Source organism: Mustela nivalis (genome assembly GCF_964662115.1).
Source record: "Mustela nivalis genome assembly, chromosome: 2".
NCBI classification, from domain to species: Eukaryota; Metazoa; Chordata; class Mammalia; order Carnivora; family Mustelidae; genus Mustela; species Mustela nivalis.
The window spans coordinates 68,025,731-68,046,689 of record NC_139021.1 but is presented as its reverse complement, the minus strand read 5'-3'; the positions used below and the strand labels follow the sequence as shown (position 1 = coordinate 68,046,689).

The 20,959-nt window shown below is 39.5% G+C and overlaps 1 protein-coding gene across 1 annotated transcript in view; it reads left to right on the top strand.

The window, feature by feature from the left end:
- Window positions 1-20,959, top strand: part of LOC309859427 (uncharacterized protein) — an 867,228-nt gene that overhangs the window by 785,270 nt on the left and 60,999 nt on the right. The window lies entirely within an intron of this gene.

The window sequence follows — 20,959 nt, the reverse complement described above, 5'->3', positions numbered from 1 at the left end:
AGATGTAAGAAGATATATCCAGATCTCTATAAACAGAATACCTCTGGTGGTTGGTTTTGAGGTATGAAGCAGGGAGCTATGATTATGAGGGCAAATATTGGAAGATAAATGGAATGGAGAAGGAGCCTCCAGGATCCTGCACCTCTGCAGCACAAAAGCCTCCCCTCCAGGAACCAGGCACAAAGGCCTATTAGCTAGCAGTGGGGATAGGACTTTAGGGCAGCCCCCAGACTGAAACCTGGAGCCGCAGGGGCACACAATTGAACAGGGGGTGACTGGCAGTTATAGAAGCACAAAGGGCAGAGACTTGTCTGTCACTTGGAAGTGAGCACTGGGAGTGGTACTGTGGGAAGGGCACAACCCAGGATTTTGCCCTTTAGCAGCACAGACAAAAACAGAAAGAGTGTGGCCTAGAGAGCTCACTGGAGAACAGAATGCAATCTCTGTTTTGAGACAGAAGTTTGGATATGGTCACTTCTTTTTTCTTTTTTTAATTTATTTTTTATCTATTTTCAGCATAACAGTATTCATCATATTGGATATGGTCACTTCTGCTCTGACTCTTGTAAAGATGCAGAAAGTTGCCAGGGAAAGCTGGCAGAGAACAAAAGCCCCCCAAAACCAGTTTTCACTGAGCCTGTTCAACTCTGCCCAAACAGGGTTGCCTGAGTAATGGCATTCCCAGTTCCAGTCCCAGAAGAAAAGGCCTACAATGTTAAAGTCCCTATAAAACAGGTGCATGCTGTTTGGGTTGTGGTCAATAATTTCAACTCTGTACATTAAGCCTCACCCATACATGAGAAGGGAAATAATTAAGATTAGAGCAGAAATCAATGAATTAGAAACGAGAAACACAACAGAACACATCAATGAAACTAGAAGCTGGGTCTTTGAAAGAATTAATCAGTTCAATAAACCACTGGTCAGACTTATAGCCAAAAGAAAAGATAAAGGACCCAAATTAATAAAATTATGAATGAAATGGGAGAGATCATGACTAACACCAAGGAAATCGAAATTATTATCAGAAATTATTATCAATAGCTATATTCCAATAAGTGAAGTGACCTAGAAGAAATGGATGCTTTTCTGGAAACCTATAAACTACCAAGACTGAAACAGGAAGAAATTGACAACCTGATTAGAGCAATAACCAGTAAGGAGATTGAAGTAGTGATCAAAAACCTCCCAAAAAACAAGAGTCCAGGGGCTGATGGATTCCCTAGAAAATTCTACCAAACATTCAAAGAAGATATAATATCTATTCTATGTACCCCTGGGGACAAAAATATATGTTTATAAAAAATAAAAAATTAAAAAAATATATAGAGAAACAGAAGGAAAACGTCCAGACTTTTTCTATGAAACAAACATTACCTTGATCTCCAAACCAGACAAAGATCCCATTAAGGAGGATTTCTGACCTATATTCCTGATGAACATGGATACCAAAATTCTCAACAAGATCCTAAATAATATAAATATGACTCTTTATCTTGATTAACAGCTTTCTTATGTAATTAGCTGCTCCCTTATTGGGGGCATAGATATTTACAATTGTTAGATCATCTTGGTGGATAGTCCCTTTAAGAATTATGTAGTGTCCTTCTGTATCTCTGACTAGTCTTTAGTTTAAAATCAAATTTATCTCATATGAGAATCACCAACCTGACCTTCTTTTGAGGGTCCATTGGCATGAAAGATGCTTCTCTATCCCTTCACTTTCAGTCTGGGTGTATCTTTAGGTTCAAAGTGGGTCTCTTGTAGACAACATATGGATGGGTCCTGTCGTTTTATCCAATCTGCAACCCTGTGCCATTTTATGGGCACATTTAGGCCATTCACATTGACAGTGATTATTGATAGATATGTTTTTATTGACATCGTGTTACCTTTGAAGTCTTTCTTGCTGTAGATTGTCTCTATATTTCTGTTCAATGCTATTCTTAGGATTTTTCCTCTTTTATATTTTTATATCCCCCTTAATATTTCCTGCTGTGTTGGCTTGGTGGTTGCATAGTCTTTTAAGCCTTGCCAGTCTGGGAAACTCTTTATCTCTCCATCCATTTTGTATGTCAATCTTGCTGGATAAAGCATTCTTGGCTGCATGTTCTTCTCATTTAGTGCCCTGAATATATCTTTCCAGCCCTTTCTGGCTTGCAAGGTCTCTGTGGCAGGTCTGACGTTATTCTGATGGGCTTTCCCCTGTAAGTAAGGAGCCTCTTTGACCTAGCGGCATTCAAGAGACTAAAAGTATCATCTACCATTATCAGGTGGGATTTATCCCTGGGATTCAAGGGTGGTTCAACATTCACAAATCAATCAATGTGACAGAACACATTAATAAGAGAGAAGAACCACATGGTCCTCTCCATGCAGAAAGAGCATTTGAGAAGATACAGCATCTTTTCCTGATTAAAACTCTTCAGAGTGTAGGGATAGAGAGGAAATATTCCTCAAGTTCATAAAATCTATGTATGAAAATCCCACAGCAAATATCATTTTCAATGGGGAAAAGCTGAGAGCCTTTCTCTCAGGAACACAACAAGGAAATCGAAATTATTATAAAAAATTATTATCAATAGCTACATGCCAATAAGTTAAGTGACCTAGAATAAATGGATGCTTTTCTGGAAACCTATAAACTACCAAGACTAAAACAGGAAGAACACTCCTGCCACTATTGTTCAACATAGTACTGGAAGTCCTAGCAATAGCAATCAGACAACAAAAAGAAATAAAATGTATTCAAACTGGCAAAGAAGAAATAAAAATCTACCTCTTTGGAGATGACATGATACTTTGTGTGAAAAACCGAAAAGACTCCACCCACAAATTGCTAAAATTCATATAGCAATTCAGTGATGTAGCAGGATACAAAATCAATGCACAGAAATAATTTGCTTTCTTATACATAACAATGTAACTGTGGAAAGAGAGAATCAAGGGGCGCCTGGGTGGTTCAGTGGGTTGAGGCCTCTGCCTTCGTTCGGCTCAGGTCATGATCCCAGGGTCCTGGGTCAGAGCCCCACATTGGGCTGTCTGCTTGGCGGGGAGCCTGCTTCCTCCTCTCTCTCTGCCTGCCTCTCTGCCTACTTGTGATCTCTCTCTCTGTCAAATAAATAAATAAAATCATAAAAAAAGAAAGAAAAAAAGAAAGAGAATCAAGAATTGATTCCATTTAAATAGCACCAAAACCCATAAGATAACTTGGAACAAACCTAATCAAAGAGGTAAAGGATCTATACTCTAGCAACTACAGAACACTAAAGAAAGAAATCGAAGAATACACAAAAAGATGGAAAAATATTCTGTGCTCATGGATTGGAAGAATAAATATTATTAAAATATCTATGCTGCACAGAGGAATCTAAAATACCATTGATCAAAATACCAATGGCATTTTTCCAAGTGCTGGATCAAACAATTCTAAAATTTGTATGGAACCAAAAGACCCAAATCGCCAAGGAAATGTTGAAAGAGAAAAACAAAGCTGTGGGTATCACATTGCCCAATTTCAAATTATATTACAAGGCTATGATCACCAAGACAACGTGCTACTGGCACAAAAACAGACACATAGTCCGCTGGAACAGAATACAGAGCCCAGATATAGACCATCAACTCTATGGTCAAATAATCTTTGACAAAGCAGGAAAATATATCCAATTAGAAAAAGTCAGTCTCTTCAATAAGTGGTGCTAAGAAAATTGGACAGCTAAATAGGGAAAAGTGAAATTTGAGCATTCTTTATACCATACACAAAGATAAACACAAAATGGATGAAAGACCTCAATATGAGATAGAAATCCATCAAAACCCTAGAGGAGAACATAGGCAGTAATCTCTTTGACATAGGCCACAGCAACTTTATTCAACACATCTCCAAAGGCAAGGGAAACAAAAGTGAAAATGAACTTTTGGGTCTTCATCAAGTTAAAAAAGCTTCTGCACAGCAAAGGAAATAGTCAACAAAACAAAAAGGCAACCTGTGGAATGAGAGAAGATACTTACAAATGACACTACAAAGGGCTGATATCCAAGTTCTATAAAGAACTTCTCAGACTCAACACCCAAAAAACAAAAAAATCAAGTTAAAAAATGGGCAGAGGACATGAACAGACATTTCTCCAAAGAAGACATATGGATGGCTAACAGACACATGAAAAAATGTTACTGGCAGTGATCTGGGAAATTCAAATCAAAACCACATTAAGATACCACCTTATAAAATTAGATTGGCAAAAATTAACAAAAGAAGAAACAGCAAATGTTAGCATGGATGTAGAAAATGGGAAACCCTCTTACACTGTTGGTGGGAATGCAAATTGTTAAAGCCACCTTGGAAAACAGTGTTGAGGTTCTCAAAAAATTACCCTATGGCCCAGTAATTGCACCACTGGTTACCTATCCCAAAGATACAGATATAGTGAAAAGAAGGGTCATATGCACCTCGATGTTCATAGCAGCAATGTCTATAATAACCAAACTTTGGAATGAGCTGAGATGCCCTTCAACAGAAGAATGGATAAAGAAGATGTGGTCCATATATACAATGGGATATTACTCAGCCATCAGAAAGGATGAATACTCAACTTTTACATCAACATGTATGGGGATGGAGGAGATTATGCTAATTGAATTAAGTCAAGCAGAGAAAGTAAATTATCACATGGTTTCACTTATTTGTGGAACCTAAGGAATAGCATGGAGGACATTAGGAGAAGGAAAGGAAAAATGAAGGGGAGGGGAAATCAGAGGGGGAGAGGAACTATGAGAAACTATGGACTCCAAGAAAAAAACTGAGGGTTTTAGAAGGGAAGAGGTGGGGCGTTGGGTTAGCCTGGTGATGGGTATTAAGAAGGGCACATATTTCATGGAGCACTGGGTGTTATATGCAAACGATGAATTGATGAACAATACATCAAAAACTAATGATGGGGGAGCATAGGTGGCTCAGTGGGTTAAACCTCTGCCTTTGGGGAGAAGTAGCAAGCTGAGACTGCTTCAGCTAGCCGGAGATCAGCTAGATAGCTTATCTAAAGATTGCAAACACCTGAAAATCCATCGGCAGATCGAAGAGAAGAAGAACAGCAATTCTGGAAACAGAAAAACAACCACTTTCTGAAAGGTAGGACCGGCGGAGAAGTGAATCCAAAGCGACGGGAAGATAGACCCTGGGGGGAGGGGCCGGCTCCCGGGAAGCAGCGGAGCAACCGCGCACAAAATCAGGACTTTTAAAAGTTTGTTCCGCTGAGGGACATCGCTCCAGAGGCTAAACCGGGGCGAAGCCCATGCGGGGTCAGCGTGGCCTCAGGTCCCGCAGGGTCACAGAAGGATCGGGGGTGTCTGAGTGTTGCAGAGCTTGCGGGTATTGGAACGGGAAAGCCGGCTACAGAGACAGAGCCGACAGTAAGCTCACAGCTCGGTGTTACCTTGAACCGGTCGCAGGCTCGGTGAGCTCGGAGCGCGGCCGGAGGTCAGGCAGACGGGAGTAACTGGGCGCTGTTCTCTGAGGGCACACTGAGGAGTGGGGCCCTGGGCTCTCGGCTCCTCCGGGCCGGAGACCAGGAGGCCGCCATTTGTATTCCCGTCCTCCGGAACTCTACGGAAAGCGCTCAGGGAACAAAAGCTCCTGAAAGCAAACCCGAGCAGATTACTCACCCCGGCCCCGGGTAAGGGCGGTGTAATTCAGCCTGGGGCAAAGACACTTGAGAATCACTACAACAGGCCCCTCCCCCAGAAGATCAACAAGAAATCCAGCCAAGACCAAGTTCACCTACCAAGGAGTGCGGTTTCAATACCAAAGAGAGCAGCAGAATTCCAGAGGAGGAGAAAGCAAAGCACGGAACTCATGGCTTTTTTCCTTGATTTTTTTTAGTCTTGCAGTTAATTTAATTTTTTCTTTTTCATTTTTTTTTTTTTTCTTCTCGCCTTCGGGTAAAATTTTTTTTTTTTAACTGTTACCTTTTTCTTTTTTAACGACTTTTTACTAGTTTATCTAATATATATATTTTTTCTTTTTTACATTTTTCTCAGGTGTTTTCTTTTTTTAAAATTTTTTTTCCTTTTCTTTCTTTTTTTTTTCTTTTCTTTTTTCTTTTTTTCTTTCTTTCTTTTTGAACCTCTTTTTATCCCCTTTCTCCCCACTCACGATTTAGGATCTCTTCTAATTTGGTTAAAGCATATTTTCCTGGGGTTGTTGCCACCCTTTTAGTATTTTACTTGCCCCTTCATTTACTCTTATCTGGCCAAAATGACAAGACGTAAAAATTCAACACAAAAAAAAGAACAAGAGACAGTACCGAAGGCTAGGGACCTAATCAATACAGACATCGGTAATATGTCAGATCTAGAGTTCAGAATGACAATTCTCAAGGTTCTAGCCGGGCTCGAAAAAGGCATGGAAGATATTAGAGAAACCCTCTCGAGAGATATAAAAGCCCTTTCTGGAGAAATAAAAGAACTAAAATCTAACCAAGTTGAAATCAAAAAAGCTATTAATGAGGTGCAATCAAAAATGGAGGCTCTAACTGCTAGGATAAATGAGGCAGAAGAAAGAATTAGTGATATAGAAGACCAAATGACAGAGAATAAAGAAGCTGAGCAAAAGAGGGACAAACAGCTACTGGACCACGAGGGGAGAATTCGAGAGATAAGTGACACCATAAGACGAAACGACATTAGAATAATTGGGATTCCAGAAGAAGAAGAAAGAGAGAGGGGAGCAGAAGGTATACTGGAGAGAATTATTGGGGAGAATTTCCCCAATATGGCAAAGAGAACGAGCATCAAAATTCAGGAGGTTCAGAGAACGCCCCTCAAAATCAATAAGAATAGGTCCACACCCCGTCACCTAATAGTAAAATTTACAAGTCTCAGTGACAAAGAGAAAATCCTGAAAGCAGCCCGGGAAAAGAAGTCTGTAACATACAATGGTAAAAAATATTAGATTGGCAGCTGACTTATCCACAGAGACCTGGCAGGCCAGAAAGAGCTGGCATGATACTTTTAGAGCACTAAACGAGAAAAACATGCAGCCCAGAATACTATATTCAGCTAGGCTATCATTGAAAATAGAAGGAGAGATTAAAAGCTGCCAGGACAAACAACAACTAAAAGAATTTGCAAATACCAAACCAGCTCTACAGGAAATATTGAAAGGGGTCCTCTAAGCAAAGAGAGAGCCTACAAGTGGTAGATCAGAAAGGAACAGAGACCATATACAGTAACAGTCACCTTACAGGCAATACAATGGCACTAAATTCATATCTCTCAATAGTTACCCTGAATGTGAATGGGCTAAATGCCCCTGTCAAAAGACACAGGGTATCAGAATGGATAAAAAAACAAAACCCATCTATATGTTGCCTCCAAGAAACTCATTTTAAGCCCGAAGACACCTCCAGATTTAAAGTGAGGGGGTGGAAAAGAATTTACCATGCTAATGGACATCAGAAGAAAGCAGGAGTGGCAATCCTTATATCAGATCAATTAGATTTTAAGCCAAAGACTATAATAAGAGATGAGGAAGGACACTATATCATACTCAAAGGGTCTGTCCAACAAGAAGATTTAACAGTTTTAAATATCTATGCCCCCAACGTGGGAGCAGCCAACTATATAAACCTATTAATAACAAAATCAAAGAAACACATCAACAACAATACAATAATAGTAGGGGACTTTAACACTCCCCTCACTGAAATGGACAGGTCATCCAAGCAAAAGATCAGCAAGGAAATAAAGGCCTTAAACGACACACTGGACCAGATGGACATCACAGATATATTCAGAACATTTCATCCCAAAGCAACAGAATACACATTCTTCTCTAGTGCACATGGAACATTCTCCAGAATAGATCACATCCTCGGTCCTAAATCAGCACTCAACCGGTATCAAAAGATTGGGATCATTCCCTGCATATTTTCAGACCACAATGCTCTAAAGCTAGAACTCAACCACAAAAGGAAGTTGGGAAAGAACCCAAATACATGCAGATTAAACAGCATCCTTCTAAAGAAGGAATGGGTCAACCGGGAAATTAAAGAAGAATTGAAAAAAATCATGGAAACAAATGATAATGAAAATACAACGGTTCAAAATCTGTGGGACACAACAAAGGCAGTCCTGAGAGGAAAATATATAGCGGTACAAGCCTTTCTCAAGAAACAAGAAAGGTCTCAGGTACACAACCTAACCCTACACCTAAAGGAGTTGGAGAAAGAACAAGAAAGAAACCCTAAGCCCAGCAGAAGATAAATCATAAAGATCAGAGCAGAAATCAATGAAATAGAAACCAAAAAAACAATAGAACAAATCAACAAAACTAGGAGCTGCTTCTTTGAAAGAATTAATAAAATTGATAAACCCCTGGCCCGACTTATCAAAAAGAAAAGAGAAAGGACCCAATAAATAAAATCATGAATGAAAGAGGAGAGATCACAACTAACACCAAAGAAATACAAACTATTATAAGAACATACTATGAGCAACTCTATGGCAATAAATTTGACAATCTGGAAGAAATGGATGCATTCCTAGAAACATATAAACTACCACAACTGAACCATGAAGAAATAGAAAGCCTGAACAGACCCATAACCAGTAAGGAGATTGAAACAGTCATTAAAAATCTCCAAACAAACAAAAGCCCAGGGCCAGATGGCTTCCCGGGGGAATTCTACCAAACATTTAAAGAAGAACTAATTCCTATTCTCCTGAAACTGTTCCAAAAAATAGAAATGGAAGGAAAACTTCCAAACTCATTTTATTAGGCCAGCATCACCTTGATCCCAAAACCAGACAAGGATCCCACCAAAAAAGAGAGCTATAGACCGATATCCTTGATGAACACAGATGCGAAAATACTCAACAAAATACTAGCCAATACGATTCAACAGTACATTAAAAAGATTATTCACCACGACCAAGTGGGATTTATTCCAGGGCTGCAAGGTTGGTTCAACATCCGCAAATCAGTCAATGTGATACAACACATCAATAAAAGAAAGAACAAGAACCATATGATACTTTCAATAGATGCTGAAAAAGCATTTGACAAAGTACAGCATCCCTTCCTGATCAAAACTCTTCAAAGTGTAAGGATAGAGGGCACATACCTCAATATCATCAAAGCCATCTATGAAAAACCCACCGCAAATATCATTCTCAATGGAGAAAAACTGAAAGCTTTTTCACTAAAGTCAGGAACACGGCAGGGATGTCCATTATCACCACTGCTATTCAACATGGTACTAGAGGTCCTAGCCTCAGCAATCAGACAACAAAAGGAAATTAAAAGCATCCAAATCGGCAAAGAAGAAGTCAAATTATCACTCTTCGCAGATGATATGATACTATATGTGGAAAACCCAAAAGACTCCACTCCAAAACTGCTAGAACTTTTACAGGAATTCAGTAAAGTGTCAGGATATAAAATCAATGCACAGAAATCAGTTGCATTTCTCTACACCAACAGCAAGACAGAAGAAAGAGATATTAAGGAGTCAATCCCATTTACAATTGCATCAAAACCATAAGATACCTAGGAATAAACCTAACCAAAGAGACACAGAATCTATACTCAGGAAACTATAAAGTACTCATGAAAGAAATTGAGGAAGACACAAAGAAATGGAAAAATGTTCCATGCTCCTGGATTGGAAGAATAAATATTGTGAAAATGTCTATGCTACCTAAAGCAATCTACACATTTAATGCAATTCCTATCAAAGGACCATCCATATTTTTCAAAGAAATGGAACAAATAATGCTAAAATTTATATGGAACCAGAAAAGACCTCGAATAGCCAAAGGGATATTGAAAAAGAAAGCCAACGTTGGTGGCATCACAATTCCGGACTTCAAGCTCTATTACAAAGCTGTCATCATCAAGATTGCATGGTACTGGCACAAATACAGACACATGGATCAATGGAACAGAATAGAGAGCCCAGAAATATACCCTCAACTCTATGGTCAACTCATCTTCGACAAAGCAGGAAAGAATGTCCAATGGAAAAAAGACAGCCTCTTCAATAAATGGTGCTGGGAAAATTGGACAGCCACATGCAGAAAAAATGAAATTGGACCATTTCCTTACACCACACATGAAAATAGACTCAAAATGGATGAAGGACCTCAATGTGAGAAAGGAATCCATCAAAATCCTTGAGGAGAACACGGGCAGCAACCTCTTCGACCTCTGCCGCAGCAACATCTTCCTAGGAACAACGTCAAAGGCAAGGGAAGCAAGGGAAAAAATGAACTATTGGGATTTCATCAAGATCAAAAGCTTTTGCACAGCAAAGGAAACAGTTAACAAAATCAAAAGACAACTGACAGAATGGGAGAAGATATTTGCAAACGACATATCAGATAAAGGACTAGTGTCCAGAATCTATAAAGAACTTAGCAAACTCAACACCCAAAGAACAAATAATCCAATCAAGAAATGGGCAGAGGACATGAACAGACATTTCTGCAAAGAAGACATCCAGATGGCGAACAGACACATGAAAAAGTGCTCCATATCACTCGGCATCAGGGAAATACAAATCAAAACCACAATGAGATATCACCTCACACCAGTCAGAATGGCTAAAATCAACAAGTCAGGAATTGACAGATGCTGGCGAGGATGTGGAGAAAGGGGAACCCTCCTACACTGTTGGTGGGAATGCAAGCTGGTGCAGCCACTCTGGAAAACAGCATGGAGGTTCCTCAGAATGTTGAAAATAGAACTGCCCTATGACCCAGCAATTGCACTATTGGGTATTTACCCTAAAGATACAAATGTAGTGATCCAAAGGGGCACATGCACCCGAATGTTTATAGCAGCAATGTCCACAATAGCCAAACTATGGAAAGAACCTAGATGTCCATCAACAGATGAATGGATCAAGAAGATGTGGTATATATACACAATGGAATACTATGCAGCCATCAAAAGAAATGAAATCTTGCCATTTGCGACAACATGGATGGAACTAGAGCGTATCATGCTTAGCGAAATAAGTCAAGCAGAGAAAGACAACTATCATATGATCTCCCTGATATGAGGAAGTGGTGATGCAACATGGAGGCTTAAGTGGGTAGCAGTAGAATAAATGAAACAAGATGGGATTGGGAGGGAGACAAACCATAAGTGACTCTTAATCTCACAAAACAAACTGAGGGTTGCTGGGGGGAGGGGGTTTGGGAGAAGGGGGTGGGATTATGGACATTGGGGAGGGTATGTGCTTTGGTGAGTGCTGTGAAGTGTGTAAACCTGGTGATTCACAGATCTGTACCCCTGGGGATAAAAATATATGTTTATAAAAAATAAAAAATTAAAAAAAAAAAAACAAAAAAAAAAACCTCTGCCTTTGGCTCAGGTCATGATCCCAGGGTCCTGGGTTGGAGCCCCACATCAGGGTCTCTGCTCAGCAGAGAGCCTGTTTCCTCCTCTCTCTCTGCCTGCCTCTCTGCCTACTTGTGATCTCTGTCTCTCAAATAAATAAAATCTTTAAAAACAAACAAAACAACTAATGATATACTATATGTTAATTAACATAATAATAAAAAAGTAAAGATACATTGTCTTGAAAACAAAATCTGGAGGAATGTTGAAACCTTCAACTACTAACCCTTCCTCCCTTGTCCCCAAAAATCTCTCATATATATTGAACTATCCTTGAGAAGTGAAGTAATATTGTCCTGGAATTGGTAGTACAGATTAATTCGGTACTTCCTTGGTTGCTGAATATGCATTAAGACACACACAAAAAAATAGAGCTACTCATCATTTATTGTGTAAATAAATGTCTTGCATTATTTTTAAGTGACTTAGTGTTGAAGCATTGCAGTTTTTGGTGTCTCCCAGATGTGAAGTAAAAGATCCAAGACATTCATTAGTTTTGAAATGTCATTTACAGGGGAAGAACATAGAGACTCTGTACTTAAGAGAGTGATAATTCACACATGTATTTTTGGATTGTAATTTGAGGGGATGGGAATAATGTTTTTATTTAGGGCATGTATTTCTAAGAATAAGCATAATATGTTAACAAGGCAAGACAGACTCAGAATACTACTTTCTCTCCCTTTTCTCCAGAATAAGCTAATGACATCATTTGGGGTTATCTCTTTGCATTATCCCCTCTTTGATAATCAGAGCCCCTTTTTGGTAGAGTAATATAGATGTCATTTGAGTGCACCCACTCCTGAGATGTTGGCTCACATTCCCTATGCAAGGTTCATACACTGCAATTGACCCCCTGAGCTCTGATGTGTGCCAGGCTTCTGTCCTCTCAGACAGTCCCCAGGTGGAGGGCACAAAGATTTCATTTAGCTTGAGATTTTTGAGCTTTTTCAAGAGTAGGACTGTTGATGAGGTCACTGAACAGTCTTGGAAGGGTCCTTGGCTGAATACTTTGTTGTATGCTTTCTTTCTGCATGTGCTGTACAACAAGGAGCAACCCTTTTGGCATGGACTTTCCTCTCAAATATTTCTAACAGAGTGCCTGGCATGTAATAAAGCTCAAGAAATAGTATTTTTTCCTCTTTTTCCTGCATGAAACTTATTTAAAAAAAAAAAAAAAGAACTACAGGGAATTTTTAGGAAAGTGAAAGTCCATTTCTACCTGAGGTGAGGATGAGAAATGTTTTGTGGATGAGGCTGATTTGAGCCAAGAACTGAAAGAAGAGTTTCACTTATTCATTTGACAGACGTGAGAGCCTACTTATTACATTTCAGGTACTGCTGCAAATGAGAATATGATGGCAACCAAAATCAAACACAACAGGTCATAGTCTGAGGAGGAAATAAACATTCATCAAATCAGCACATAGGTAAACATAATTTTATATGGCAAGTGACCTACATGCCCAAACTAATGCTGCAATCTAAATGTCAACCTTGAAAAATCCAGAACACAGCAGCTTTCTCTCCACCTTAAAGAACTGGTGAATCAACAACAAATCAAACCAACTCCACACATAAGAAGGGAAATCATCAAGATTAGAGCTGAGATCAATGAGGTAGAAACCAAAGATACAGTAGAATGTATCAATGAAACTAGAAATTGGTTTTTTGAAAGAATCAATAAGATCGATAAGCCACTGGCCACATAATCCAAAAGAAAAGAGAGAAAGCCCAAATTAATAAAATTATGAATGAAAAGGGAGAGATCACAACTAACACCAAGGAAGTAGAAATAATCATCAGAAGTTATTATCATCAGTTATATGCCAATAAGCTTACAACCTAGATGAAATGGATGCATTCCTGGAAAACTATAAACTCCCAAAATTGAACCAGGAAGACATCGACAAGCTGAATAGAATGATATCTAGTAACGAGATTGAAGCAGTGATCAAAAACCTCCCAAAAACAAGAGCCCAGGACGGATTCCTGGCGGATTCCCTGGGGAATTCTACCAAACATTCAAAGAAGAAATAACACCTATTCTCCTGAAGTTGTTTCAAAAAATTGAAGCAGAAAAAAAACTTCCAGACTCTTTCCATGAAGCCAACATTACCCTGATCCCCAAACCAGGCAAAGACCCTACCAAAAAGGAGAATTTCAGACCAATATCACTGATGAATATGGATACTAAGATTCTCAACAAGATCCTAGCAAACAGGATCCAACAGCACATTCAAAAGATTATCCACCATGACCAGGTGGGATTTATCCCTGGGCTACAAGGATGGTTCAACATTCGCAAATCAATTAATATGATAGAACAAATTAATATGAGAAGAGAGAAGAACCACATGGTCCTCTCAATCGATGCAGACAAAGCATTTAACAAAATCCAGCATCCGTTCCTGATTAAAATGCTTCAAAGTATAGGGATAGAGGGAACATTCCTGAACTTCATCAAATCTATCTATGAAAGACCCACAGCAAATATCATCCTCAATGGGAAAAAGCTTGCAGCCTTCCCGTGGAGATCAGGAACAAGACAAGGATGCCCACTTTCACCACTCTTGTTCAACATAGTATTAGAAGTCCTAGAAACAGCAATCACACAACAAAGAGAAATAAAAGGTATCCAAATTGGCAATGAAGAAGTCAAACTCTCTCTCTTTGCAGATGACATGATTCTTTATATGGAAAACCTAAATGGTGAAATAAATTATGTTCGATTTCATCTATGAAACCACAGAAATTATTTCAAACAATGTAAAATGATTACAATACACTGGATATTTAAAAATGGGAGACAAGGGGCACCAGGGTGCCTCATTCAGTTAAGCATCTACCTTTGGCTCAGGTCATGATCCTAGTGTCCTGGGATCAAACCCTGAGTTGGGCTCCCTGCTCATCAGGAAGTCGGCTTCTCTCTCCCTGCTCTTGTACTCTTGCTCTCTCTCTCTCTCTCTCTTTAAAAATTAAAAGTGGGACATAAAAGTATAGGATATAATCCCTATTTTATAAAACAAACGCATGTTTGTCCATGCATAGGAAAGTTGATTATATACCACGTTGAGATTTTGAAGCATAGAGGATGTTCTCATTGAAGAGTAATGTTTTGGAGTGCTTGGGTGACTCAGTCAGTTAAACAGCTACGTTTGGCTCAGGTCATGATCTCAGGGTCCTGGGATTAAGTCCCACATCAGACTCCCTGCTGAGCAGGAGCCTGCTTTTCCCTCTCTTTGCTGCTGCCCCTGCTTGTACTTTCTCTCTCTGTGTGTCAAATGAATAAATTAAATCTTTTTAAAAAAGTAAAGAAAGAATAATGTTTTTTCCAGGAGACAAGTAGACCTGTTTTTCCATTGTTTGAATTTGCATTCAGAGCCTTTGCATGCTTCAATGAGGAACTGTTGGAGGTTACAGCATGGTTAGAGTCAAGGATCAAACCAGGCCCTTACTTATGACTCCTTCAAAGCCCAGACACCTTGACAAGGTTAAGGACGGGAAAGTTGAGTAACACTGAAAAAAGTGTCTGTGCTATGTGTCGTGCGCTCGCCTACATGACTTCCCACACACTCCCCCTACAGAAGGAACAATGTGTTCAGGGTCATGAATTCCTAGTTGGTCCTTGTTGTTCTGTAACTCCAATAACCCACACCCTGGTTGATTGTCTAGCTAATGGCTTTACTCGAAACTACCTGGCATCACGAGGTTTGCTTGTAGTTAATGTAAACTTGTTATAGGAACTTGCAGTCATCTGACTAGGTACTGATGTATTACTCCTCCTGTTGTGGTCTGCCTTATAAATGCTTGTAAGATGTGGAGTAAAATTGGCACTGTTGGACATCATCTTCAGTGTCCCTCCTGCCCCCATCTCTTTGTCTCTTAATTTCTTTTCACCATCCTCTTAGCCCTCACATTTTCCTGGTTGATTTGTCGTGCTGGCTGCGACAAAGGAGCCTGCTTTTCCCTCTGTTTGCTGCTGCCCCTGCTTGTACTTTCTCTACGTGTCAAATGAATAAATTAAATCTTTAAAAAGTAAAGAAATAATAATGTTTTGCCAGGAGACAAGTAGACTTGTTTTTCCATTGTTTGAATTTGCATTTAGAGCCTTTGTATGCTTCAATGAGGAACTAAAGTTTTAACATGTATTCTTTCTCTTTTGGTTGCTTCTTTTTGGTTTTGATAGGGTAGGGAGTAAGGTGAAGGTCCTTGAGAAAACAAACATTAAAGTTGTGAATACAAATTCAAAGGGGTATATGCACCCCAATGTGGATAGCAGCATTATCATAGCCAAGTTATGGAAAGAAACCAAATGTCTATCTACTAATGAGTGGATAAAGGAGATGCAGCATATTTTGTGTGTATATATATATATATATATATATATATATATATATATATACTTCCACCATACACACACACACACACACACACACACACACACACACACTGGAATATTACTCAGCCATCAGAAAGAATGAAATCTTGCCATTTGCAATGATGTGGATGTAGCTGGAGTGTATTACGCTAAGTGAAATAAGTCAGTCAGAAAAAGACAAATACTACATTATCTCACTCACTTGTGGAATTTAAGAAAGAAAACAGATAAATACATGGGAAGGGGAGAAGAAAAAACGGAGAGGGGCACCTGGGTGGCTCAGTCATTTAAGCATCTGCCTTTAGCTCAGATCGTGATCCCAAGGTCCTAGGATTGAGCTCCCTCCTTGGTGGGAGTCTGCTCTTCCCTCTTCTCCTCACTCATGCTCTCTCTCACTATCTCTCTCTCTTTCTCTCAAATAAATAAATAAAATCTTTTTTTTAAAAAAGAAAGAAAAAATGGAGAGAGGAAAACAAGCCATAAATTACTCATAAGGACAGAAAACAAACTGAGGGTTGCTGGAGGGATGTGGGCAGGAGATGGGATAAATGGGTGATGGGTATTAAAGAGGGTATTTGTTGTGATGAACACTGAGTGTTCTATATAAGTGATGAGTCACTGAATTCTCCTCCAGAAACCAATATTGCACTGCATGTTAACTAACAAAATTTATACTAAAATAAATAAAAAGAATTAATGAACAAATTTGATAAAGTTGCAAGATACAAAATCAAAATTCAGACAAAAAGTTTTAAAAATTTTAAAAAATGAATTGTAAATAAAACATGCTCTCAGTTGTCTTATTTGTGTAATAATGAATTAATACATTATTACCTGGAATTTTGTCTGAGAAAACAAAATAATGTCAGATTTTACCTTTGGAAGAAATCCAGCTTCAAGAAAATTTTGTTGTGAATTTTTCCTTTGAACCTTGAATGGATATGACAGATACTACAAAGTTCTAGTTCCAATCTTCTTCTGGAGCACACTCAGGGGAACTGTTCTTTCCTGACTACTTATAGTTAGGTGTGTCCCTGGGCCTAGTTCTGCCCAATGCTGAGGATCCTTTCTGATTCAGATTGTACAAAATGCCAGTAAGAGACCCACCCGCTCTGCTCATCCTTGTGAGGCAAATGTAGAAATATGTGCTGACATAAGGCTCCTTCAACTCAGGTCCCTGAGTGAACTACTGAGCAGAGACTCTTCAACCCCTCCTACTGCCCCCACCTAACACCACCCCAGGACCATGTTGGACATGTTAACATACATGAAAGATACACCTTTGTTGTTTAAGCCACTGAGATTTGGAGTGTTTATGGTTACCACAGTTAGCCCATCCTGAATGACAGAAACAGCAGCTTGAGCTCCTTACTGACACCGGCTCGTCCAAAGATCAAAAGAGCCTTCTAAATATCCAAGTTTTCTATTATGACAGATTTTCATGATGCGGCCATTTTCAGTGGACAGTGGAACTTTCTTTTAGAACAGTACACAACATTGCAGTAGGGAAGATTACATGAAAATGCCTGGAGAATGATTTCCTTCTGTGATTTCTAAAGACTGTGTGTATTTAGTGCCAAATGAAAAATTGCCAGACAACAAATGAAAAACTCAATCAAACATCTATGTGTTCTCAAATAGTATCGGGATCCTTCATGTCAGACAAAACATCTGGTTCACTGCTGAACTGGAACGTTTTGCAGTGGATATTTAGCATTGTCCATAAATAGGACTAAAGTCAATAAGGAAGTCTGAGTTTGGGCATAGAAATCCTCTGTTTGGTGAAGTGAACAAGAAATAGACATAAGCAGGAGGAGTCAAGATGGCGGAGAAGTAGCAGGCTGAGACTATTTCAGCTAGCCGGAGATCAGCTAGATTAGCTTATCTAAAGATTGCAAACACCTGAAAATCCATCAGCAGATCGAAGAGAAGAAGAACAGCAAACTGGAAACAGAAAAACAACCACTTTCTGAAAGGTAGGACTGGCGGAGAAGTGAATCCAAAGCGACGGGAAGATAGACCCCGGGGGAGGGGCCGGTTCCCAGAAAGCAGCGGAGCAAGGGCGCACAAAATCAGGACTTTTAAAAGTCTGTTCTGCTGAGGGACATCGCTCTAGAGGCTAAACCGGGGCGAAGCCCATGCGGGGTCAGCATGGCCTCAGGTCCCGCAGGGTCACAGAAGGATCAGGGCTGTCTGAGTGTCACAGAGCTTGCGGGTATTGGAACGGGAAAGCCGGCTACAGAGACAGAGCCGACAGTAAGCTCGCAGCTCAGGGTTACCTTGAACCGGTCGCAGGCTCGGTGAGCTCGGAGCGCGGCCGGAAGTCAGGCAGACGGGAGTAATTGGGCGCTGTACTCTGAGGGCGCACTGAGGAGTGGGGCCTGGGCTCTCGGCTCCTCCGGGCTGGAGACCAGGAGGCCGCCATTTGTATTCCCGTCCTCCAGAACTCTAAGGAAAGCGCTCAGGGAACAAAAGCTCCTGAAAGCAAACCCAAGCGGATTATTCACCCCAGCCCCTGGTAAGGGCGGTGCAATTCCGCCTGGGGCAAAGACACTTGAGAATCACTACAACAGGCCCCTCCCCCAGAAGATCAACAAGAAATCCAGGCGAGACCAAGTTCACCAACCAAGGAGCACCGTTTCAATACCAAGGAGAGCAGCAGAATTCCAGAGGAGGAGAGGGCAAATCACGGAACTCATGGCTTTTTCCCTTGATTTTTTTTAGTCTTGCAGTTAATTTAATTTTTTTCTTTTTCATTTTTTTTTCCTCGCCTTCTGGTAATTTTTTTTAAACTTTTACCTTTTTCTTTTTTAAGGTTTTTTAACTAGTTTATCCAATATATATATATTTTCCTTTTTATATATTTCTTATTTGTTTTCTTTTTTTTAATTCTTTTCTTTTCTTTCTTTTTCTTTTTTCTTTTTTTTTTCTTTCTTCCTTTTTGAACCTCTTTTAATCCCCTTTCTCCCCCCTCACGATTTGGGATCTCTTCTAATTTGGTTAAAGCATATTTTCCTGGGGTTGTTGCCACCCTTTTAGTATTTTACTTGCTACTTCATATACTCTTATATGAACAAAATGACAAGACAGAAGAATTCAACACAAAAAAAGAACAAGAGGCAGTACTGAAGGCTAGGGACCTAATCAATACAGACATTGGTAATATGTCAGATCTAGAGTTCAGAATGACAATTCTCAAGGTTCTAGCCGGGCTCGAAAAAGGCATGGAAGATATTAGAGAAACCCTCTCAAGAGATATAAAAGCCCTTTCTGGAGAAATAAAAGAACTAAAATCTAAACAAGTTGAAATCAAAAAAGCTATTAATGAGGTGTAATAAAAAATGGAGGCTCTCACTGCTAGGATAAATGAGGCAGAAGAAAGAATTAGTGATATAGAAGACCAAATGACAGAGAATAAAGAAGCTGAGCAAAAGAGGGACAAACAGCTACTGGACCACGAGGGGAGAATTCGAGAGATAAGTGACACCATAAGGCAAAACAACATTAGAATAATTGGGATTCCAGAAGAAGAAGAAAGAGAGAGGGGAGCAGAAGGTATACTAGAGAAAATTATTGGGGAGAATTTCCCCAATATGGCAAAGGGAATGAGCATCAAAATTCAGGAGTTTCAGAGAACACCCCTCAAAATCAATAAGAATAGGCCCACACCTCATCACCTAATAGTAAATTTGACAAGTCTCAGTGACAAAGAGAAAATCCTGAAAGCAGCCCGGGAAAAGAAGTCTGTAACATACAATGGTAAAAAATATTAGATTGGCAGCTGACTTATCCACAGAGACCTGGCAGGCCAGAAGGAGCTGGCATGATATTTTCAGAGCACTAAACGAGAAAAACATGCAGCCAAGAATACTATATCCAGCTAGACTATCATTGAAAATAGAAGGAGAAATTAAAAGCTTCCAGGACAAACAAAAACTGTAAGAATTTGCAAACACCAAACCAGCTCTACAGGAAATATTGAAAGCGGTCCTCTAAGCAAAGAGAGAGCCTACAAGTGGTAGATCAGAAAGGAACAGAGACCATATACAGTAACAGTCACCTTACAGGCAATACAATGGCACTAAATTCATATCTCTCAATAGTTACCCTGAATGTGAATGGGCTAAATGCCCCTGTCAAAAGACACAGGGTATCAGAATGGATAAAAAAACAAAACCCATCTATATGTTGCCTCCAAGAAACTCATTTTAAGCCCGAAGACACCTCCAGATTTAAAGTGAGGGGGTGGAAAAGAATTTACCATGCTAATGGACATCAGAAGAAAGCAGGAGTGGCAATCCTTATATCAGATCAATTAGATTTTAAGCCAAAGACTATAATAAGAGATGAGGAAGGACACTATATCATACTCAAAGGGTCTGTCCAACAAGAAGATTTAACAGTTTTAAATATCTATGCCCCCAACGTGGGAGCAGCCAACTATATAAACCTATTAATAACAAAATCAAAGAAACACATCAACAACAATACAATAATAGTAGGGGACTTTAACACTCCCCTCACTGAAATGGACAGGTCATCCAAGCAAAAGATCAGCAAGGAAATAAAGGCCTTAAACGACACACTGGACCAGATGGACATCACAGATATATTCAGAACATTTCATCCCAAAGCAACAGAATACACATTCTTCTCTAGTGCACATGGAACATTCTCCAGAATAGATCACATCCTCGGTCCTAAATCAGCACTCAACCGGTATCAAAAGATTGGGATCATTCCCTGCATATTTTCAGACCACAATGCTCTAAAGCTAGAACTCAACCACAAAAGGAAGTTGGGAAAGAACCCAAATACATGCAGATTAAACAGCATCCTTCTAAAGAAGGAATGGGTCAACCGGGAAATTAAAGAAGAATTGAAAAAAATCATGGAAACAAATGATAATGAAAATACAACGGTTCAAAATCTGTGGGACACAACAAAGGCAGTCCTGAGAGGAAAATATATAGCGGTACAAGCCTTTCTCAAGAAACAAGAAAGGTCTCAGGTACACAACCTAACCCTACACCTAAAGGAGTTGGAGAAAGAACAAGAAAGAAACCCTAAGCCCAGCAGAAGATAAATCATAAAGATCAGAGCAGAAATCAATGAAATAGAAACCAAAAAAACAATAGAACAAATCAACAAAACTAGGAGCTGCTTCTTTG